A 23,159-nucleotide genomic window follows, 5' to 3' on the forward strand; every position below is an offset into this window, starting at 1 on the left:
GGTCTGTATCTTTCCAGGTCTAGCTCTTTCCAGGTCTAGCTCTTTCCCCGTCTGTCTCTTTCACCGCCTGTCTCTTTCCCCATCTGTCTCTTTCCCTGTCTGTCTCTTTCCCCGTCTGTTTCTTTCCCCATCTGCCTGTCTCTGTCTGTCTCTTTCTTTGTCTGTCTCTATCTCTGTTTCTTTCCCCATCTGTCTCTTTACAGGTCTGTCTCTTTCCCCGTCTGTCTACCCATCTCTTTGTCTGTGTCTTTTCCTGTCTGTCTCTTTCCTTGTCTGTCTCTATTTATCTGTCTCTTTCCCCGTCTTTCTCTATCAAGGTCTGTGTCTTTCCCCATCTATCTTTGTCTGTCTCTCTGGCTGTCTCCTCCTTCCCTGTCTGCTTTTCTCTGTCCCTGTCTGCATGTCTGTCTGTCTCTTTCCCCATCTGTCTCTTTCCAGGTCTGTCTCTGTTTGTCTCTTTCCCCGTCTGTCTCTTTCCCCATCTGTCTCTTTCCCTGTGTCTCTTTCCCCGTCTGTCTCTTTCCCCGTCTGTCTCTTTCCCCGTCTGTCTCTTTCCCCGTCTGTCCCTTTCCCCGTCTGTCCCTTTCCCCGTCTGTCCCTTTCCCCATCTGTCCCTTTCCCCATCTGTCTCTGTCTGTCTCTTTCCACATCTGTCTCTTTCCCCGTTTGTCTCTTTCCCCATCTGTCTCTTTCCACATCTGTCTCTTTCCACATCTGTCTCTTTCCACGTCTGTCTCTTTCCCCGTCTGTCTGGCTTTGTCTGTCTCTTTCTTTGTCTGTCTCTGTCTCTCTATTTCTTTCCCCATCTGTCTCTTTCCAGGTCTGTCTCTTTACCCGTCTGTCTACCCGTCTCTTTGTCTGTGTATTTTCCTGTCTGTCTCTTTCATTGTCTGTCACTATTTATCTGTCTCTTTCCCTGTCTTTCTCTATCAAGGTCTGTTTCTTTCCCCATCTATCTTTGTCTGTCTCTCTGGCTGTCTCCTCCTTCCCTGTTTGCCTATCTCTGTCCCTGTCTGCATGTCTGTTTGTCTCTTTCCCCGTCTGTCTCTCTCCCTGTCTGTCTCTTTCCCCGTTTGTCTCTTTCCTCGTTTGTCTCTTTCCCCGTCTGTCTCTTTCCCCGTCTGTCTCTTTCCCCGTCTGTCTCTTTCCTCGTCTGTCTCTGTCTGTCTCTTTCCACATCTGTCTCTTTCCCTGTCTGTCTCTTTCCCCGTCTGTCTCTTTCCCCATCTGCCTGGCTTTGTCTGTCTCTTTCTTTGTCTGTCTCTATCTCTCTGTTTCTTTCCCCATCTGTCTCTTTCCAGGTCTGTCTCTTTCCCCGTCTGTCTCCCCGTCTCTTTGTCTGTGTATTTTCCTGTCTGTCTCTTTCCCTGTCTGCCTGTCTCTGTCTGTTTCTTTCCTTGTCTGTCTCTATTTCTCTGTCTCTTTCCCTGTCTGTCTCTATCAAGGTCTGTGTCTTTCCCCATCCATCTTTGTCTGTCTCTCTGGCTGTCTCCTCCTTCCCTGTCTGTCTGTCTCTTTCCCCATCTGTCTCTTTCCCCATTTGTCTCTTTCCAGGTCTGTCTGTCTGTCTCTTTCCCCATCTGTCTCTGTCTGTCTCTTTCACCGTCTGTCTCTGTCTCTTTCACCGTTTATCTTTGTCTGTCTCTTTCCCTGTCTGTCTCTATCTCTCTCTGTCTCTTTCCTGTCTGTCTCTCTGTGTCTCTCTCTATCCGTCTCCCCACCGACATCTAATACCTCACATATAAGCTTCTTATACTATGAATGTCTTTTGTTACTATAGCAATCAATCACAGCTTCTACTAACAACCTGTAGTTCCAGGCTCCATTTACTTTAATGGAGGCATGTTTTTTGGAGTGTAACTGTAAAATGCGGGGTTAAAATTTCCTGTCAAAACATAGTCTACGATGTTCCCTGGGTCACATGAGGTGTCTGTGCAAACTTTCGTGACTGTAAATGCGACGGTGCAGATACACTTTTCGTTTCACTTTTTCCCCATTATGTAGATAGGGGCAAAATTGATTGGTAATTGATTGATTGGTAAAATTTCACCTCACAACATAGCCTATGACGCTCTCTGGGTCCAGACGTGTGAGTGTGCAAAATTTTGTGGCTGTAGCTGCGACAATGCAGATGCCAATCCCAGACATACACACACACACACACACACACACACACACACACACACACACACACACACACACACACAGCTTTATATATTAGATTTTAAACTTTTTAAAAAAATAAATAACTGAAAATTGGGGCGTGCAATATTATTCATCCCCTTTACTTTCAGTGCAGCAAACTCACTCCAGAAGTTCATTGAGGGTCTCTGAATGATCCAATGTTGTCCTAAATGACTGATGATGATAAATATAATCCCCCTGTGTGTAATCTAGTCTCTGTATAAATGCACCTGCTCTGTGATAGTCTCAGTGTTCTGTTTAAAGCACATAGAGCATCATGAAGAACAAAGAACACAATAGACAGGTCCGTGATATTGTTGGATGGAGCCGATCCAGTCCAATAGATGACAACCAGGGGGGAGGGGTCCAACAGTCAGTAAGTGGAAGTGAGAGGAGACGGACGTAACCGCACTGACAGGAGAGTGTAACGGTGACCTGAGGGCCCAGGCGTGTGGTTGCCGGTGGAGTACGGTGGAGTACTCCTGGAACTGTCGCGGGCGGAGGAGGGGACGCCGCGCTCTCCCACTGCTCTGGTCCGGTTGCCGCTGCTGCTGCGGCCTGCTGCTGCTCGGTGGCTCGAGCGATGGGCCGGATCCCGGGGACTCGAGCGGCGCTCCTCGCCCGTGAGTGAAAGGGGTTTGGTTGTTGACGGTGACGGTCCCTTTTCCTGCACCTAAGATGATGATGGTAGCGATGGGTTCCCACCGGTAACCCGCTCCCCGACTTAGATATGTGCCGGAGGAGCCCTACTTTGCCCCCAGGCGCTGGCCCTGAGAAACTGGTGCCCTGGCGGTGGCGGTGTCTCTCTCTAACGGTCGGACTGTTGCCTTCAATCGGGACTTGGTTGTTGGGAGACCCAGAGGTCCCCTTCACTGACGGATTTGGCAAATTCACGGTGACTCCTAGCCTTGCCGGGATCCGAAAGGCCCCTGCCAGTGGTGCTGACTGCTCTTCGTATACCGCTCCGGTACCGCCGGGCCACCACCTGTCCTAGGTCCTTCCGGCAACCTCCAAGCAGCCTCTCCTGCAGACAGTCACCGCCGTCTGCTGACCTTGCTGTCTCAGTCCGGGGCACACACCCGGACCAACTTCAGGCTTTCTCAACTGTCACTTTTACTGTCACTACTCTCACTGTCCTCCTTCTCCTTCCTCTCTTGCTCCTCTACCACTTCACTGTTTACTCCTTCACCTCCCTAGCTTGACTCTCTCTCTCTCTGTTCTGCCTGGTCTTCCCGCCTCCAGGGCTGTGAACTCCTCGGTGGGCGGAGCCAACCGCCTGGCCCACCCCCTGGTGTGGACATCAGCCCCTGGAGGAAGGCAACAAGGATTTTTGTGTAGCTTTGGTGTACCTATCTGGGGTGTAGGGTGTGGTGGTGTCATGACTAGTGATGAGCGAGTACTAAAAAGCTCGGGTGCTCGAAGCTCGGGCCGAGCCTCCCAAGATACTCGTGTACTCGGCCCGAGCAACGAGCCCAATGTTATCCTATGGGAGACCCGAGTATTTTTGTGAAATGACCTCCCGGCAGCATGGAGAAACCCTAAAAATGTCACAAAAGTCTCAGAAGAGTGCTCAAATGACATGGCAACAGCATGGGGAAGACCCCTTGAAGCATTTATCACTCAAAAGTCACAGCTGTGAACAATTTTGTCCGCGTTTTACGCCATTTTTACGGACTCACCAGAAAACCTTCCAAAATGACCCCAAAATGATTTTTCATGGCGGAAATGTTAAGGGCACATACCCAATAGTGAGATAGAGCTGGTGTATGTTACTTTTTGAGATCAATACATGAAAGATTTTACGTGAAAACATTGTGTGGCACTCCGATGTCCCTGAGAAGAGACGTACATGAAGGCCTCTTGAGTCTAATGTGCCCATTTTGAGGAAGTGAGTCTTTGTAGTATTTTCCTTTGCCAGGGCAGTCCTAAATTGTGAGGTTCACCAATGCCCCTGCATACAGACGTGCATGAGGGCCTCAAAACATTAAGTGTCCATTGTCAGGAAGTGGGTGTATTATAGTATAGCCCTTAGGCAGGGCAGCCAAAAATTGGGAGGCTCCACATTGTCCCTGGGTAGAGACGTGCATGATGGCCTTTAAACCTGAAGTGCCCATTGTAAGGAAGTGGGTCTATTTCAGTATAGCCCTTTGCCAGGGCAGCCAAAAATTGGGAGGCTCCACATTGTCCCTGGGTAGAGACGTGCATGAGGGCCTCAAAACATTAAGTGTCCATTGTCAGGAAGTGGGTGTATTATAGTATAGCCCTTAGGCAGGGCAGCCAAAAATTGGGAGGCTCCACATTGTCCCTGGGTAGAGACGTGCATGATGGCCTTTAAACCTGAAGTGCCCATTGTAAGGAAGTGGGTCTATTTCAGTATAGCCCTTAGGCAGGGCAGCCAAAAATTGGGAGGCTCCACATTGTCCCTGGGTAGAGACGTGCATGATGGCCTTTAAACCTGAAGTGCCCATTGTAAGGAAGTGGGTCTATTTCAGTATAGCCCTTTGCCAGGGCAGCCAAAAATTGGGAGGCTCCACATTGTCCCTGGGTAGAGACGTGCATGAGGGCCTCAAAACATTAAGTGTCCATTGTCAGGAAGTGGGTGTATTATAGTATAGCCCTTAGGCAGGGCAGCCAAAAATTGGGAGGCTCCACATTGTCCCTGGGTAGAGACGTGCATGATGGCCTTTAAACCTGAAGTGCCCATTGTAAGGAAGTGGGTCTATTTCAGTATAGCCCTTTGCCAGGGCAGCCAAAAATTGGGAGGCTCCACATTGTCCCTGGGTAGAGACGTGCATGATGGCCTTTAAACCTGAAGTGCCCATTGTAAGGAAGTGGGTCTATTTCAGTATAGCCCTTTGCCAGGGCAGCCAAAAATTGGGAGGCTCCACATTGTCCCTGGGTAGAGACGTGCATGAGGGCCTCAAAACATTAAGTGTCCATTTTAAGGAAGTGGGTGTATTTCAGTATAGCCCTTAGGCAGGGCAGCCAAAAATTGGGAGGCTCCACATTGTCCCTGGATAGAGACGTGCATGATGGCCTTTAAACCTGAAGTGCCCATTGTAAGGAAGTGGGTCTATTTCAGTATAGCCCTTTGCCAGGGCAGCCAAAAATTGGGAGGCTCCACATTGTCCCTGGGTAGAGACGTGCATGAGGGCCTCAAAACATTAAGTGTCCATTGTCAGGAAGTGGGTGTATTATAGTATAGCCCTTAGGCAGGGCAGCCAAAAATTGGGAGGCTCCACATTGTCCCTGGATAGAGACGTGCATGATGGCCTTTAAACCTGAAGTGCCCATTGTAAGGAAGTGGGTCTATTTCAGTATAGCCCTTTGCCAGGGCAGCCAAAAATTGGGAGGCTCCACATTGTCCCTGGGTAGAGACGTGCATGAGGGCCTCAAAACATTAAGTGTCCATTTTAAGGAAGTGGGTGTATTTCAGTATAGCCCTTAGGCAGGGCAGCCAAAAATTGGGAGGCTCCACATTGTCCCTGGATAGAGACGTGCATGATGGCCTTTAAACCTGAAGTGCCCATTGTAAGGAAGTGGGTCTATTTCAGTATAGCCCTTTGCCAGGGCAGCCAAAAATTGGGAGGCTCCACATTGTCCCTGGGTAGAGACGTGCATGAGGGCCTCAAAACATTAAGTGTCCATTGTCAGGAAGTGGGTGTATTATAGTATAGCCCTTAGGCAGGGCAGCCAAAAATTGGGAGGCTCCACATTGTCCCTGGGTAGAGACGTGCATGAGGGCCTCAAAACATTAAGTGTCCATTGTCAGGAAGTGGGTGTATTATAGTATAGCCCTTAGGCAGGGCAGCCAAAAATTGGGAGGCTCCACATTGTCCCTGGGTAGAGACGTGCATGATGGCCTTTAAACCTGAAGTGCCCATTGTAAGGAAGTGGGTCTATTTCAGTATAGCCCTTTGCCAGGGCAGCCAAAAATTGGGAGGCTCCACATTGTCCCTGGGTAGAGACGTGCATGAGGGCCTCAAAACATTAAGTGTCCATTTTAAGGAAGTGGGTGTATTTCAGTATAGCCCTTAGGCAGGGCAGCCAAAAATTGGGAGGCTCCACATTGTCCCTGGATAGAGACGTGCATGATGGCCTTTAAACCTGAAGTGCCCATTGTAAGGAAGTGGGTCTATTTCAGTATAGCCCTTTGCCAGGGCAGCCAAAAATTGGGAGGCTCCACATTGTCCCTGGGTAGAGACGTGCATGAGGGCCTCAAAACATTAAGTGTCCATTTTAAGGAAGTGGGTGTATTTCAGTATAGCCCTTAGGCAGGGCAGCCAAAAATTGGGAGGCTCCACATTGTCCCTGGATAGAGACGTGCATGATGGCCTTTAAACCTGAAGTGCCCATTGTAAGGAAGTGGGTCTATTTCAGTATAGCCCTTTGCCAGGGCAGCCAAAAATTGGGAGGCTCCACATTGTCCCTGGGTAGAGACGTGCATGAGGGCCTCAAAACATTAAGTGTCCATTTTAAGGAAGTGGGTGTATTATAGTATAGCCCTTAGGCAGGGCAGCCAAAAATTGGGAGGCTACACGTTGTCCCTGGGTAGAGACGTGCATGAGGGCCTCAAAACATTGTTCCCATTGCAAAGGAGCGGGTCTCCTGTCGTTGTAATGTCCATTCTGCAAAGAATGGGCGAAAAAATTTACCACTGGGGGTATACCTGAAACAAAGACCTAACTATTGTAACGGTCATCATGATGGCGCATGAGGAGAAGGAGGAGCAGTCCAGCGATTATCCAAAGTCGAGAAGTGTACCCATGGGTGAGTGGAGGTACATGGCAAACTTTAAATTCCGCTCTCATTTGCTGGTGGTGTGGTGAAGTCTGGCCCAATCCAACCCTTGTTCATCTTTATCAGAGTCAGCCTGTCAGCATTTTCAGTTGACAGGCGGGTGCGTTTATCTGTAATGATTCCACCTGCGGCACTAAAAACACGCTCTGACAAAACGCTAGCAGCAGGGCAGGCCAGGACTTCCAAGGCGTAGAGAGCCAATTCATGCCACGTGTCCAGCTTGGATACCCAATAATTGTAAGGCACAGAGGAATGTCGGAGTACAGTTGTTCGATCTGCAAGGTACTCCTTCAGCATCTGGGCAAACTTAGGATTTCTTGTGGCACTACCCCGCACCTCAGGGGCTGTGGTACGTGAGGGGCTGAGAAAACTGTCCCACATCTTAAAGACTGTTCCCCTACCTCTGGCGGATTGGACTTGTGCCTCTCTCGGCTGTACGCCTCGGTTGTCCACTGATTCCTGACCTATGCCGCTAGCGTTTTGTGAGGGGAATGCTTTGCCTACTTCCGTGAGTATGGCCTTCCGAAACTGCTGCATTTTGGTTGACCTCTCCTCCACGGGAATAAGAGACAAAAAGTTCTCCTTGTAGCGTGGGTCTAACAGTGTTACCAACCAGTAATGATTGTCGGCCAAGATGTTCTTAACGCGAGGGTCACGAGACAGGCAGCTTACCATAAAGTCAGCCATGTGCGCCAGACTCTTAACAGCCAGGACTTCAGTAGCCTGACCAACAAGATGACTGAACATGCTGTCCTCCTCCTCCTCCTCCTCCTCCTCCTCCTCCTCATCTACCCTGTCCTCTGGCCAGCCACGCTGAATCGAGGATATGACTGGTGTGCATGTCATATCCTCAATTTGGCCGGAGAGTTGCTCCATGTCTTCATCCTCCTCCTCGTCATAGTCCTCCACTGCACGTTGTGATGAGACGAGGCTGGGCTGTGTGTTATCACCCACACCCACTACTGTTTCTTGCTGCAACTCATCGCGCTCCGCCTGCAATGCATCATGTTTGTTTTTCAGCAGGGACCGTTTTAGAAGGCAGAGTAGCGGTATGGTGACGCTAATAATGGCGTCATCACCACTCACCATCTTGGTGGAGTCCTCAAAGTTTTGGAGGATGGTACATAGGTCTGACATCCATCTCCACTCCTCAGGTGTTATGTGTGGAGTTTGACCCATTTCCCGACGGCTTAGGTGATGCAGGTACTCAACAACTGCCCTCTTCTGCTCACATATCCTGACCAACATGTGCAGAGTTGAATTCCAACGCGTGGGGACATCACACACCAGTCTGTGAGCCGGAAGATGCAAACGGCGCTGAAAGCCGGCAAGGCCGGCTGAAGCAGTAGGTGACTTTCGAAAATGTGCAGACAGGCGGCGAACTTTTACCAGCAGATCAGACAGCTCTGGGTATGACTTTATAAACCGCTGAACCACGAGGTTGAGCACATGGGCCACGCATGGAACATGTGTCAGCTGGCCTCGCCTCAAAGCCGCCACCAGGTTCCGGCCATTGTCACAAACGACCTTTCCTGGCTTTAGGTTCAGAGGTGTGAGCCAGTGATCTGCCTGCTGTTTCAGAGCTGTCCACAGCTCTTCTGCATTGTGGGGTTTGTCACCTATGCAGATTAGCTTCAGCACAGCCTGTTGCCGCTTCGCCGAGGCAGTGCTGCAGTGCTTCCAGCTTGTGACTGGTGTGGAGGGCACAGTGGATGAGGATGCGCAGGAGGAGGAGGAGGCTGAAGAGCATGACATTCCGGAGCTGTAGAGTGTGGGTGAAACACTGACTGAGGTAGGGCCTGCAAACCTTGGTGTGGGAAGGACGTGTTGCGTCCCTCGCTCAGACTGGGTCCCAGCTTCCACAATATTAACCCAGTGTGCCGTCAACGAGATGTAGCGGCCTTGCCCACAAGCACTTGTCCACGTGTCTGTGGTTAGGTGGACCTTGGGTGAAACAGCGTTGTTCAGGGCACGTGTGATGTTTTGTGACACGTGGTTATGCAACGCGGGGACGGCACACCGGGAGAAATAGTGGCGGCTGGGGACCGAGTAACGTGGGACAGCTGCCGCCATCAGGTCACGGAATGCTTCTGTCTCCACCAGCCTAAAAGGCAACATTTCCAGCGCAAGCAGTCGCGAAATGTTAGCATTTAGAACTGTGGCATGTGGGGTGTTGGCAGTGTATTTGCGCCTGCGTTCAAAGGTTTGCTGAATGGATAACTGAACGCTGCGCTGGGACAAGGACGTGCTTGATGATGGTGTTCTTTCTGCGTAGGCAACTGTAGGTGCAGGAGTGGAGGAGGCTTGTTCGCAGGCAGCATGGACAGAGGATTGGCTCGCATGCACAACCAGCGAAGACGTAGCAGTGACATCAGCAAGCACTGCTCCTCGACTCTGTTGTACTTCCCACAAAGTCGGGTGCTTGGCTGACATGTGCCTGATCATGCTGGTGGTGGTCAGGCTGCTAGTTTTGGTACCCCTGCTGATGCTGGCACGGCAGGTGTTGCAAATGGCCTTTTTTGAATCATCTGGATCCAACTTAAAAAACTGCCAGACTCGTGAAGACCTAACATTTGGACAGGCACCTTGTGTCGTCGTGTTGTTCCGGGGAACGGTTGCCTGACTTCTGCCTGGGGCCACCACCCTGCTTCTTACTGCCTGTTGTGATGCTACGCCTCCCTCCCCCTGTGCACTGCTGTCCTCGCTCTGCATATCCTCCTGCCAGGTTGGGTCAGTTACTGGATCATCCACCACGTCGTCTTCCTCTTCCGCACCCTGCTCCTCCTCCTGACTTGCTGACAATTGTGTCTCATCATCGTCCACCACTTGTTGAGACACGTTGCCAACTTCGTGAGAACGTGGCTGCTCAAATATTTGGCCATCTGTACAGACGATCTCCTCATGACCCACTTCAATATGAGCTGGCGAGAGGCCAGAATGTGTGAATGGAAACGTGAACAGCTCTTCCGAGTGTCCAAGTGTGGGATCATTAATGTCCGAGGAGGACGTGTACTCAGCCTGGTGGTAGGAAGGAGGATCAGGTTCAGAAATGTGCGGTGCAGTATCACGGCTACTGACACTTGACCGTGTGGAAGACAGAGTGTTTGTGGTGGTGCCAATCTGACTGGAAGCATTATCCGCTATCCAACTAACAACCTGTTGACACTGGTCTTGGTTCAAGAGCGGTGTACTGCTGCGGTCCCCAAGAATTTGGGACAGGACGTGCGAGCGACTAGATGTGGCCCTTTGTTGTGGCGAAATTAGAGCTTGCCCACGACCTCGGCCTCTGCCTGCACCACCATCACGTCCACTTCCTTGTTCCTTGCCAATGCCCTTGCGCATTTTGCAATGCTGTGCACTGCTGACGTGTATATTCACTACTTGTGCGTTATATCAAAGTTTCTGGAAATTGCACACAAGTGCACCTGTACGCTGCCACCGACAGGCACACACGTGCGGTTTTAAAAACCAAGCACGGACGCAATAATAACCTAACACAGGTTTTAGGAGCAAAAATTAAGAACTCTGACACTATCAGCCACTGCTGACTGACGTGTATTATACACTACACTTGTGCGTTATATAATAGTTTGGTAAACGCACACCAGTGCACCTGTACGCTGCCACCAACAGGCACACACGTGCGGTTTTAAAAACCAAGCACGGACGCAATAATAACCTAACACAGGTTTTAGGAGCAAAAATTAAGAACTCTGACACTATCAGCCACTGCTGACTGACGTGTATTATACACTACACTTGTGCGTTATATAATAGTTTGGTAAACGCACACCAGTGCACCTGTACGCTGCCACCAACAGGCACACACGTGCGGTTTTAAAAACCAAGCACGGACGCAATAATAACCTAACACAGGTTTTAGGAGCAAAAATTAAGAACTCTGACACTATCAGCCACTGCTGACTGACGTGTATTATACACTACACTTGTGCGTTATATAATAGTTTGGTAAACGCACACCAGTGCACCTGTACGCTGCCACCAACAGGCACACACGTGCGGTTTTAAAAACCAAGCACGGACGCAATAATAACCTAACACAGGTTTTAGGAGCAAAAATTAAGAACTCTGACACTATCAGCCACTGCTGACTGACGTGTATTATACACTACACTTGTGCGTTATATAATAGTTTGGTAAACGCACACCAGTGCACCTGTACGCTGCCACCAACAGGCACACACGTGCGGTTTTAAAAACCAAGCACGGACGCAATAATAACCTACTAACAGGTTTTTTTGGGGAGCGACAATTACAGTACAGACAAGTCAGACACTATCTGGACTGTTTTACACTGTGTACACCAGCCCCAGATATGAAGGCTGGTATACGGTCACCACTACCCTGCCTGCCTGCCTGCCTGTATACTGCTACAATAGTCCTGACAAGGACTCTTTTGGTCACTAGCCTGTATTCAGACCTGGCTATACCCTGCCTGTATATAGCAACAATAGTCCTGAGAAGGACTCTGCTACTGTACTCCGACCTGGCTATACCCTGCCTGCCTGTATACAACTAGAATAGTCCTGAGAAGGACTTTTGGTCACACTGTTTGCAGCCCTGCAACTGAAAAAGCTATAAAGGGCCGCAAAGCTTTCCCTGAATCAGCGACACTCTCCCTACACTCACTGTCAGAATAGCTGTGAGCAGAGCACAGCGCGCCGGCCGATATAAAGGCTCGGTGACGCTGTGCAGGCCGGCCAATCACTGCAATTCCACAACTAACAGGGCTGTGGCATTGCAGTGGTCTGCCAGCCAATCCCTGCATGAGGGCTGGCTCTCAAAAGAGCGCCAACATGCAGAAATGAAGACCACGAGTAAAGCACGAGTATCGCGAGATTACTCGGTCCCCGCCGAGCAGCCCGAGTACAGTGATACTCGTGCGAGTACCGAGTAGTGACAAGCATGCTCGCTCATCACTAGTCATGACCTGTGACCCCTGGCTTGCCCAGGGCGTCACATTCCCCCTTAGCAAAATGCAGACCGTCCGCGGGCTGCCCGTCCAACACCGGTTTTATTTTTCTGAAAAGATAAAAAACACAAGACAAGTATAATAACTTCATCCCACAGCGGGAGGCACTTTTCTTAAACATTACGGTAACATTTTAACGGTTGCTGCTGCCGCTCTCTCCCACCCAAGTAACCTGGCCCTGATGCTGCCCCTAAGAAACAGGCAGCACCCCTTGACCCCAGTCCTGAACCAGTTACCCGAGTGGGATCTGTCCTTCCCCTCCAGAGGGTAGCCACTGGTTCCGGTGGTGGCTGGGCCCCAGCCTGCTCCACTGTGGGCCCTCCCTCCAACCTGCCTCTCCGGAGGCGGTACCGGTTAGCTGCAACAACACATTTTATTTACAAGCCACTAATGTTTGTGGTTGCCCTGCAAGTTCACGGGCTTGTCCATAGAGAGTTCCCTATGCAACTTTTTGAAGGGTCCCCACGGGGACAACGGTGCCGGCAACGGCCGGTTTCAATCACGGTAAATCAGGTTAATCCTCGGTTCCATTTACTTATCATCATTTGCAAAACTTTAAACAAACACACTGGTGGTCCCAACGGGGACTGTGCAACGGTGCTCCGCTGTATTTACTGTGCACTTTCGTCCTCCTCACCCGGCTCCGGGTGGAAGAACACGGGCACCAGCCCCTCCAGTGCATAGCAAGCACGGCGAGGAAGGCCCGCCCGATACCCGTTATTTTCACTTCGGGGGATATATGTGGCCTCCATGCCATGCAGGGCGACGACTCCCTCATCCTCTTCCGAAACGGGCTCGGTATCAGGCCCGGAATCACTATCGTCCGTCCCTGCGTCAGGCGGGTTGCCGCCAGCTGCCGCAGCTTCCAGGCTTGCCACTCTCTCCGCCACTGTCACGGAGGGGTATGCGCCCGACGGGCCAGGCGCAGTGCGGTGCATGGGCAAGGAGGACGGAGGTGGCATGGGGGCCAGGGGTAGACCGGGTCCCTCAGCCGCAGCGGCCGGTCCCTCGGGGACACAAGGGCGTGGGTCACTCACCAGCTCCTCCATCATGGCCTCCATTCCATACACTCGTGCAACTGCAGCTGCATCCTCCACCTCCGCGGTCCACTGTTCCATCAGCCTGCAGATCTGGCTCCTGTAGTGTCGGCAGATCCCTGCCGTTCGGGCCCTCAGCCATGCCGCTGTCCCGGGCACCGGCTCGGTAGCCTCCGCGTAACTAGGTGGAACAGACATCTTTTTGCAAGGCTCAGCAAATTGCAGGGTCCCAGCGTCCTTGCTTGTATGGCCGCGGCTACATGCGACCAGTCGCCATTTCGTCCCCCTTAGCCTCTTTTTCGGCCCCTCCTCTATCGGGGCGGGGTCTTGGCCTTCGCGCCTCCGCTACTCGAGAAGACGCTCGAGCGGGAACCTTTCGCGCCAAAGATGGCGGCTTCTGAAATTTTCCGGCCGGACACCTCCGGCGGTAACAAGGCGCACCTCTACCCAACGGCAGAGCGGTAAGATCCTGTTCGTGACGCCAAGTTGTCACGGGTGGAGGAGGGGACGCCGCGCTCTCCCACTGCTCGGGTCCGGCTGCCGCTGCTGCTGCGGCCTGCTGCTGCTCGGTGGCTCGAGCGATGGGCCGGATCCCGGGGACTCGAGCGGCGCTCCTCGCCCGTGAGTGAAAGGGGTTTGGTTGTTGAGATAGTTTATTGTCCGTGACGCCACCCACGGTTGTGGTGATTGTAAGGACACCACCGCTGCTCTGTATGGGGATCTCGGGAGCGGTGACAGGGAGCAGCAAAGTTGTTAGTTCTCCCCTTCGTGGGTAGGGGGTGGTTGTCCCGGGGTCCAGTGATGAGGTGGGGGGTGCTGGATGGCAGGGCCGGTGCAGGGCTTGGTGGGGTGCAGGGACGCGGGGGCAGCGCTGTGCCTCACGGCACTGTGGTACTCACTCAGCCTGAGATGGGGACACAGTTCTCGGTAAAACACACGGCTGGAAAGACGGTTCCCACGGACGGCTGCAGTTGCTTTTCCCCAGTAGTTGACGGTGACGGTCCCTTTTTCTGCACCTAAGATGATGATGGTAGCGATGGGTTCCCACCGGTAACCCGCTCCCCGACTTGGATATGGGCCGGAGGAGCCCTACTTTGCCCGCAGGCGCTGGCCCTGAGAAACTGGTGCCCTGGCGGTGGCGGTGTCTCTCTCTAACGGTCGGACTGTTGCCTTCAATCGGGACTTGGTTGTTGGGAGACCCAGAGGTCCCCTTCACTGACGGATTTGGCAAATTCACGGTGACTCCTAGCCTTGCCGGGATCCGAAAGGCCCCTGCCAGTGGTGCTGACTGCTCTTCGTATACCGCTCCGGTACCGCCGGGCCACCACCTGTCCTAGGTCCTTCCGGCAACCTCCAAGGAGCCTCTCCTGCAGACAGTCACCGCCGTCTGCTGACCTTGCTGTCTCAGTCCGGGGCACACACCCGGACCAACTTCAGGCTTTCTCAACTGTCACTTTTACTGTCACTACTCTCACTGTCCTCCTTCTCCTTCCTCTCTTGCTCCTCTACCACTTCACTGTTTACTCCTTCACCTCCCTAGCTTGACTCTCTCTCTCTCTGTTCTGCCTGGTCTTCCCGCCTCCAGGGCTGTGAACTCCTCGGTGGGCGGAGCCAACCGCCTGGCCCACCCCCTGGTGTGGACATCAGCCCCTGGAGGAAGGCAACAAGGATTTTTGTGTAGCTTTGGTGTACCTATCTGGGGTGTAGGGTGTGGTGGTGTCATGACCTGTGACCCCTGGCTTGCCCAGGGCGTCACATTCCCCCTTAGCAAAATGCAGACCGTCCGCGGGCTGCCCGTCCAACACCGGTTTTATTTTTCTGAAAAGATAAAAAACACAAGACAAGTATAATAACTTCATCCCACAGCGGGAGGCACTTTTCTTAAACGTTACGGTAACATTTTAACGGTTGCTGCTGCCGCTCTCTCCCACCCAAGTAACCTGGCCCTGATGCTGCCCCTAAGAAACAGGCAGCACCCCTTGACCCCAGTCCTGAACCAGTTACCCGAGTGGGATCTGTCCTTCCCCTCCAGAGGGTAGCCACCGGTTCCGGTGGTGGCTGGGCCCCAGCCTGCTCCACTGTGGGCCCTCCCTCCAACCTGCCTCTCCGGAGGCGGTACCGGTTAGCTGCAACAACACATTTTATTTACAAGCCACTAATGTTTGTGGTTGCCCTGCAAGTTCACGGGCTTGTCCATAGAGAGTTCCCTATGCAACTTTTTGAAGGGTCCCCACGGGGACAACGGTGCCGGCAACGGCCGGTTTCAATCACGGTAAATCAGGTTAATCCTCGGTTCCATTTACTTATCATCATTTGAAAACTTTAAACAAACACACTGGTGGTCCCAACGGGGACTGTGCAACGGTGCTCCGCTGTATTTACTGTGCACTTTCGTCCTCCTCACCCGGCTCCGGGTGGAAGAACACGGGCACCAGCCCCTCCAGTGCACAGCAAGCACGGCGAGGAAGGGCCGCCCGATACCCGTTATTTTCACTTCGGGGGATATATGTGGCCTCCATGCCATGCAGGGCGATGACTCCCTCATCCTCTTCCGAAACGGGCTCGGTATCAGGCGCGGAATCACTATCGTCCGTCCCTGCGTCAGGCGGGTTGCCGCCAGCTGCCGCAGCTTCCAGGCTTGCCACTCTCTCCGCCACTGTCACGGAGGGGTATGCGCCCGACGGGCCAGGCGCAGTGCGGTGCATGGGCAAGGAGGACGGAGGTGGCATGGGGGCCAGGGGTAGACCGGGTCCCTCAGCCGCAGCGGCCGGTCCTTCGGGGACACAAGGGCGTGGGTCACTCACCAGCTCCTCCATCATGGCCTCCATTCCATACACTCGTGCAACTGCAGCTGCATCCTCCACCTCCGCGGTCCACTGTTCCATCAGCCTGCAGATCTGGCTCCGGTAGTGTCGGCAGATCCCTGCCGTTCGGGCCCTCAGCCATGCCGCTGTCCCGGGCACCGGCTCGGTAGCCTCCGCGTAACTAGGTGGAACAGACATCTTTTTGCAAGGCTCAGCAAATTGCAGGGTCCCAGCGTCCTTGCTTGTATGGCCGCGGCTACATGCGACCAGTCGCCATTTCGTCCCCCTTAGCCTCTTTTTCGGCCCCTCCTCTATCAGGGCGGGGTCTTGGCCTTCGCGCCTCCGCTACTCGAGAAGACGCTCGAGCGGGAACTTTTCGCGCCAAAGATGCCGGCTTCTGAAATTTTCCGGCCGGACACCTCCGGCGGTAACAAGGCGCACCTCTACCCAACGGCAGAGCGGTAAGATCCTGTTCGTGACGCCAAGTTGTCACGGGTGGAGGAGGGGACGCCGCGCTCTCCCACTGCTCGGGTCCGGCTGCCGCTGCTGCTGCGGCCTGCTGCTGCTCGGTGGCTCGAGCGATGGGCCGGATCCCGGGGACTCGAGCGGCGCTCCTCGCCCGTGAGTGAAAGGGGTTTGGTTGTTGAGATAGTTTATTGTCCGTGACGCCACCCACGGTTGTGGTGATTGTAAGGACACCACCGCTGCTCTGTATGGGGATCCCGGGAGCGGTGACAGGGAGCAGCAAAGTTGTTAGTTCTCCCCTTCGTGGGTAGGGGGTGGTTGTCCCGGGGTCCAGTGATGAGGTGGGGGGTGCTGGATGGCAGGGCCGGTGCAGGGCTTGGTGGGGTGCGGGGACGCGGGGGCAGCGCTGTGCCTCACGGCACTGTGGTACTCACTCAGCCTGAGATGGGGACACAGTTCTCGGTAAAACACACGGCTGGAAAGACGGTTCCCACGGACGGCTGCAGTTGCTTTTCCCCAGTAGTTGACGGTGACGGTCCCTTTTTCTGCACCTAAGATGATGATGGTAGCGATGGGTTCCCACCGGTAACCCACTCCCCGACTTGGATATGGGCCGGAGGAGCCCTACTTTGCCCGCAGGCGCTGGCCCTGAGAAACTGGTGCCCTGGCGGTGGCGGTGTCTCTCTCTAACGGTCGGACTGTTGCCTTCAATCGGGACTTGGTTGTTGGGAGACCCAGAGGTCCCCTTCACTGACGGATTTGGCAAATTCACGGCGACTCCTAGCCTTGCCGGGATCCGAAAGGCCCCTGCCATTGGTGCTGACTGCTCTTCGTATACCGCTCCGGTACCGCCGGGCCACCACCCGTCCACGGTCCTTCCGGCAACCTCCAAGCAGCCTCTCCTGCAGTCACCGCCGTCTGCTGACCTTGCTGTCTCAGTCCGGGGCATACACCCGGACCAACTTCAGGCTTTCTCAACTGTCACTTTTACTGTCACTACTCTCACTGTCCTCCTTCTCCTTCCTCTCTTGCTCCTCTACCACTTCACTGTTTACTCCTTCACCTCCCTAGCTTGACTCTCTCTCTCTCTGTTCTGCCTGGTCTTCCCGCCTCCAGGGCTGTGAACTCCTCGGTGGGCGGAGCCAACCGCCTGGCCCACCCCCTGGTGTGGACATCAGCCCCTGGAGGAAGGCAACAAGGATTTTTGTGTAGCTTTGGTGTACCTATCTGGGGTGTAGGGTGTGGTGGTGTCGTGACCTGTGACCCCTGGCTTGCCCAGGGCGTCACAGAACCATAGCACCAACGCGGTACAGAATCCTAGGTCAGGCAAATGCTCCAGGCAGACCTGCTAAAATCTGCACAATGAGGGGACCATCCAGGAACTCACTGACCGTAAAGTTCGGGACACAGTAGCAATGGGAGAGCCGGAGAATAGGACAAGAGAAACCGACCCCACAAAGTTCAAGCTACCTGTTATACGGACTAAGACTGAACGAGAACCAGGAGGGAACCCCGAGACGCTCCAAGCCACGGGGACCCACCAACCAGAGAAAGGTGCAGGGGAAAGGAGCCACCAGGTTACCACACAGGCACTGGGACTAAGGGGACCAGTGGTCAGGACCAGCCTTCCTCAGGTTACCAGCCAGAACAACGCTGTGAGTAAAGAAACCAGTTACACTGCAATCCCTTGTGTGGCCTACCTTCTTTCCGCGCCTAACAACATCATCCATCCCCTGGGGCCTGGCCCTACTTGTGGAGAGCCCAACATCCAGGCTGCCTCCAACACCAGCCCCAAAGTGAGAAATGTGCAGCGGCGGCTCCACTAAATAGCCGCAACCCGCAAGTGGCGTCACAACAAAAAGTTTTATTTCATCTCCCCTGTAAATATTCCCCCTTTTAAAAGCGACCCCCAGGGGCACAGAACCGGGCAACAGTCACCCAGTCACATCTACCCAGCAATACATCGCCCGGGACCAAGTACCCCATAGCCCTGGGACGTCACAAATGACATATGACATGATAGGGATAGTATACAGATTTTTTTTTCAAGATATGTGAGACAATTTTAACACATTGTATGGCATATGTGTCGTACTTTAGGCTATGCCACTTTTCATCTTGTCTAAGACACATAATAAAGATGGTGCTAGTCATGAAAAGGCATGTGGTGCAAATTACATTAGGATTCTGGTGCAGTTAGCTTGAATAAATCACTCTATTTATGGTTTCTGGCTAACATACCATCCAGCAGCACTAATATATAAAATATTGCTAAAACTAGATCATTCATCGCTACTTGCCCAGAAAGCCTTCATTCCCTGTTACATAAAATGGAGGCCAATAACACCAGAGGGCAATGCTCATTTTGATTTTTTTCACTGAGTATTGGGAAAAGTATAACTTGCTTAGATCTTTTTTGTTTTGTCTGCCAAGAATTTCAATTGCAAACATGACCCTTGACATCTGATGTACTTTTTTTTGGTTTTGATGAAAACAAGAAATGAAGATGGTTAATTGGAACTAGTAATCAATAATCACTGTGCTATGGCATAATAATGTTATGCTGATTGTTGTAATCACTAAAATATACACAATGCCATCAAGATTCAGTCTATTCTCAACATAACATAGTAATAATGTAGACTGTGATACACAATGCAAGAATGACACCAACACACTGTGATTGTCTACACAACGTGAGCAACACACACAAAATACTGTATGGTATGTAACATGTAGTATATAATAAAAACTAATAGAGGAATCCTCAGGAAATGTTCACGTTGAACTGGACACAAGCAGACTTGATCTCATGTACTTATTTGCACTAACCCCTGACCCCATGGCATCAGTGTGTAACCTTCTTTTAGTACTCCTATTTTAATGCTAGGTGTACACATCCTAGTTTATATTGCACACCACCATATTAAGCATTATGTTTTAAGCTGGTGTCACACTAAGCGACAGCGACAACGACGTCGCTGTTACGTCACTAAGGTGACGTAACAGCGACCTTGTAAGTCGCTGTTATGATCGCTGCTTAGCTGTCAAACAGCAGAAGCAGCGATCATAACGTCGCTACATGTGCAGAGAGCAGGGAGCCGCGCTTAGCGCTGGCTCCTTGCTCTCCTAGGTGCAGTACACATCGGGTTAATTAACCCGATGTGTGCTGCAGCTACATGTCACAGTGCAGAGAGCAGGGAGCCGCGCACACTGCTTAGCGCTGGCTCCTTGCTCTCCTTGCTACAGTATACATCGGGTTAATTACCTGATGCGTACTGCAGCCACATGTCACAGTGCAGGAGCCGGCGCTGGCAGCAAGAGCGGAGGCTGGTAACCAGCGTAAACATCGGGTAACCAGGGAAAGGTCTTCCCTTGGTTACCCGATGTTTACGCTGGTTACAGCTTACCGCAGCTGCCAGCGCCGGCTCCTGATCGCTTCATTTCGTCGCTCTCTCGCTGTCACACACAGCGATGTGTGTGTCACAGCGGGAGAGTGACGACCAAAAAATGAAGCTGGACATTCAGCAACGACCGGCGACCTCACAGCAGGGGCCAGGTCGTTGCTGGATGTCACACACAGCGACAGCGACGGGACGTCGCTGCAACGTCACAGAAAATGGTGACGTAGCAGCGACGTCGTTGTCGTCGTCGTCGTTATGTGTGACACCAGCTTTATATACTTTTACCTTTATCTTATTTGTTTACTTGCACTGACTCTTGACCCCATTATGTCAGTGAGTGATTGTAAGCAGGTTTTTGCTATGTAATCTCAAGATAGCATGCTGCAAGAGTTAACATTCAGATTACAGCCCTGCATCTCTTATCTCAAACTGTGTTTGTATTTACCTGCAATGTTAGTTTAAGAGTCCTGGCTTTATTACTAGTCTAAAGCTGGTGTCACACACAGCGACAACGACAACGACGTCGCTGCTACGTCACCATTTTCTGTGACGTTGCAGCGACGTCCCGTCGCTGTCGCTGTGTGTGACATCCAGCAACGACCTGGCCCCTGCTGTGAGGTCGCCGGTCGTTGCTGAATGTCCAGCTTCATTTTTTGGTCGTCACTCTCCCGCTGTGACACACACATCGCTGTGTGTGACAGCGAGAGAGCGACGAAATGAAGCGAGCAGGAGCTGGCACTGGCAGCTGCGGTAAGCTGTAACCAGCGTAAACATCGGGTAACCAAGGGAAGACCTTTCCCTGGTTACCCGATATTTACCTTCGTTACCAGCCTCCGCTCTTGCTACCAGTGCCGGCTCCTGCTCTGTGCACATGTGGCTGCAGTACGCATCGGGTAATTAACCCGATGTATACTGTAGCAAGGAGAGCAAGGAGCCAGCGCTAAGCAGTGCGCGCGGCTCCCTGCTCTCTGCACTGTGACCTGTAGCTGCAGCACACATCGGGTTAATTAACCCGATGTGTACTGTACCTAGGAGAGCAAGGAGCCAGCGCTAAGCGCGGCTCCCTGCACATGTAGCACAGCGACGTTATGATCGCTGCTTCTGCTGTGTTTGACAGCTAAGCAGCGATCATAACAGCGACTTACAAGGTCGCTCTTACGTCACCGAAAATGGTGACGTAACAGCGACATCGTTGTCGCTGTCGCTTAGTGTGAACCCAGCTTAAAGGTGGTTTCACACATAGCGACGACGTCAACGACGTCGCTGTTAAGTCACCATTTTCTGTTTTTTCTCATCCTGCTGTGAGGTCGCCGGTCGTTGCTGAATGTCCTGCTTCATTTTTTGGACGTTGCTCTCCCGCTGTGAAGCACACATCGCTGGGTTACCGGGAAGGCCAGGACTCAAACTCGTGAACTCAGTGTCCATAGGCAGCAGCTCTACCACTGAGCTACTGCCTCTAATGAAAGACATAGGAAGATTTGGTAATCTTGACCTCTGTATTGCAGTAGAGAAACCAGAAGCAGATTATTCAGCTACAAAAAATAGATATATAGATAGACAGATAGATAGATACATGGATAGATAGATGATAGATAGATAGATAGATATATGGATAGATAGATAGATAGATAGATAGATAGATACATGGATAGATAGATGATAGATAGATAGATAGATAGATAGATAGATAGATAGATACATGGATAGATAGATACATGGATAGATAGATACATGGATAGATAGATACATGGATAGATAGATGATAGATAGATACATGGATAGATAGATGATATATGAAACATGGATAGATAGATAGATAGATAGATAGATAGATAGATACATGGATAGATAGATGATAGATAGATAGATAGATAGATAGATAGATAGATAGATACATGGATAGATAGATACATGGCTAGATAGATACATGGATAGATAGATACATGGATAGATAGATAGATAGATAGATACATGGATAGATAGATGGATAGATACATGGATAGATGATAGATAGATAGATAGATAGATAGATAGATAGATACATGGATAGATAGGTGATAGATAGATAGATACATGGATAGATAGATGATAGATAGATGATAGATAGATAGATAGATAGATACATGGATAGATAGATGATAGATAGATACATAGATAGATGATAGATAGATACATGGATAGATAGATGATAGATAGATAGATAGATAGATACATGGATAGATAGATACATGGCTAGATAGATACATGGATAGATAGATACATGGATAGATAGATGATAGATAGATAGATAGATACATGGATAGATAGATGGATAGATACATGGATAGATGATAGATAGATAGATAGATACATGGATAGATAGGTGATAGATAGATAGATACATGGATAGATAGATGATAGATAGATAGATAGATAGATAGATAGATAGATAGATAGATAGATAGATAGATACATGGATAGATAGATGATAGATAGATACATAGATAGATAGATGATAGATAGATACATGGATAGATAGATGATAGATAGATGGATAGATAGATAGAGATACATGGATATATACATGGATAGATACATAGATAGATGGATAGATGGATGGATAGATACATGGATAGATAGATGCTAGATAGATAGATAGATAGATACATGAATAGATACATGGATAGATACATGGATAGATACATGGATAGATAGATGCTAGATAGATAGATAGATACATGGATAGATAGATAGATAGCTACATTGATAGATAGATGATAGATAGACAGATAGAGATACATGGATAGATAGATAGATAGATAGATAGATAGATACATGGGTAGATAGATGATAGATAGATAGATACATGCATAGATGATAGATAGATGGATGGATGGATGGATGGAGATAGATTCATGGATAGATAGATGATAGATAATAGATAGATGGATACATGATAGATAGATGATAGATATATAGATAGATGATACATGATAGATAGATATAATAGATAATAGAGGGATAGATATATAATAGATACATGATATATTGAAAGATAGATAGATAATAGATAGATACATGCTAGTTAGATATATTATATATATTTTTATTTATATATATATATATATATATATATAAAATTGATAGATAACAGATAGAAATATAGATAGATAGATGATAGATAGATAGATAGATAGATAGATATTGCATCTCTTTGTAGGTGAAGGAAAGAGTCAGATTCATTTCTTCAAATAAAACTACTATAAAGAAATGAGAAAATAAAATACAAATATAAAATTTTTCTCTTTAATTTCACCACCTTGGATTCAAACCAGCAACTTTCAAACATATCCAGTAGCCCTCCTAGCTGTTCTAGCTGTTGAGATTTTACATACATGAACTTACAATACAGCCTCTGACACAGGACACAGAGCTCCATTGCACAGAGCAGCGTCTTTATCTCCTGTATTCTAGAGGGAGAGGAAAAAAGATT

The 23,159-nt window shown here is 50.5% G+C and overlaps 1 protein-coding gene across 1 annotated transcript in view; it reads right to left on the minus strand.

Moving 5' to 3' along the window:
* TMEM54 (transmembrane protein 54) overlaps positions 1-23,159 on the minus strand; it is an 86,925-nt gene that overhangs the window by 19,815 nt on the left and 43,951 nt on the right. The gene's annotated exons all lie outside the window — the stretch shown is intronic.

The sequence above is a fragment of the Anomaloglossus baeobatrachus genome, chromosome 2 (genome assembly GCF_048569485.1).
Source record: "Anomaloglossus baeobatrachus isolate aAnoBae1 chromosome 2, aAnoBae1.hap1, whole genome shotgun sequence".
Lineage (NCBI taxonomy): Eukaryota > Metazoa > Chordata > Amphibia > Anura > Aromobatidae > Anomaloglossus > Anomaloglossus baeobatrachus.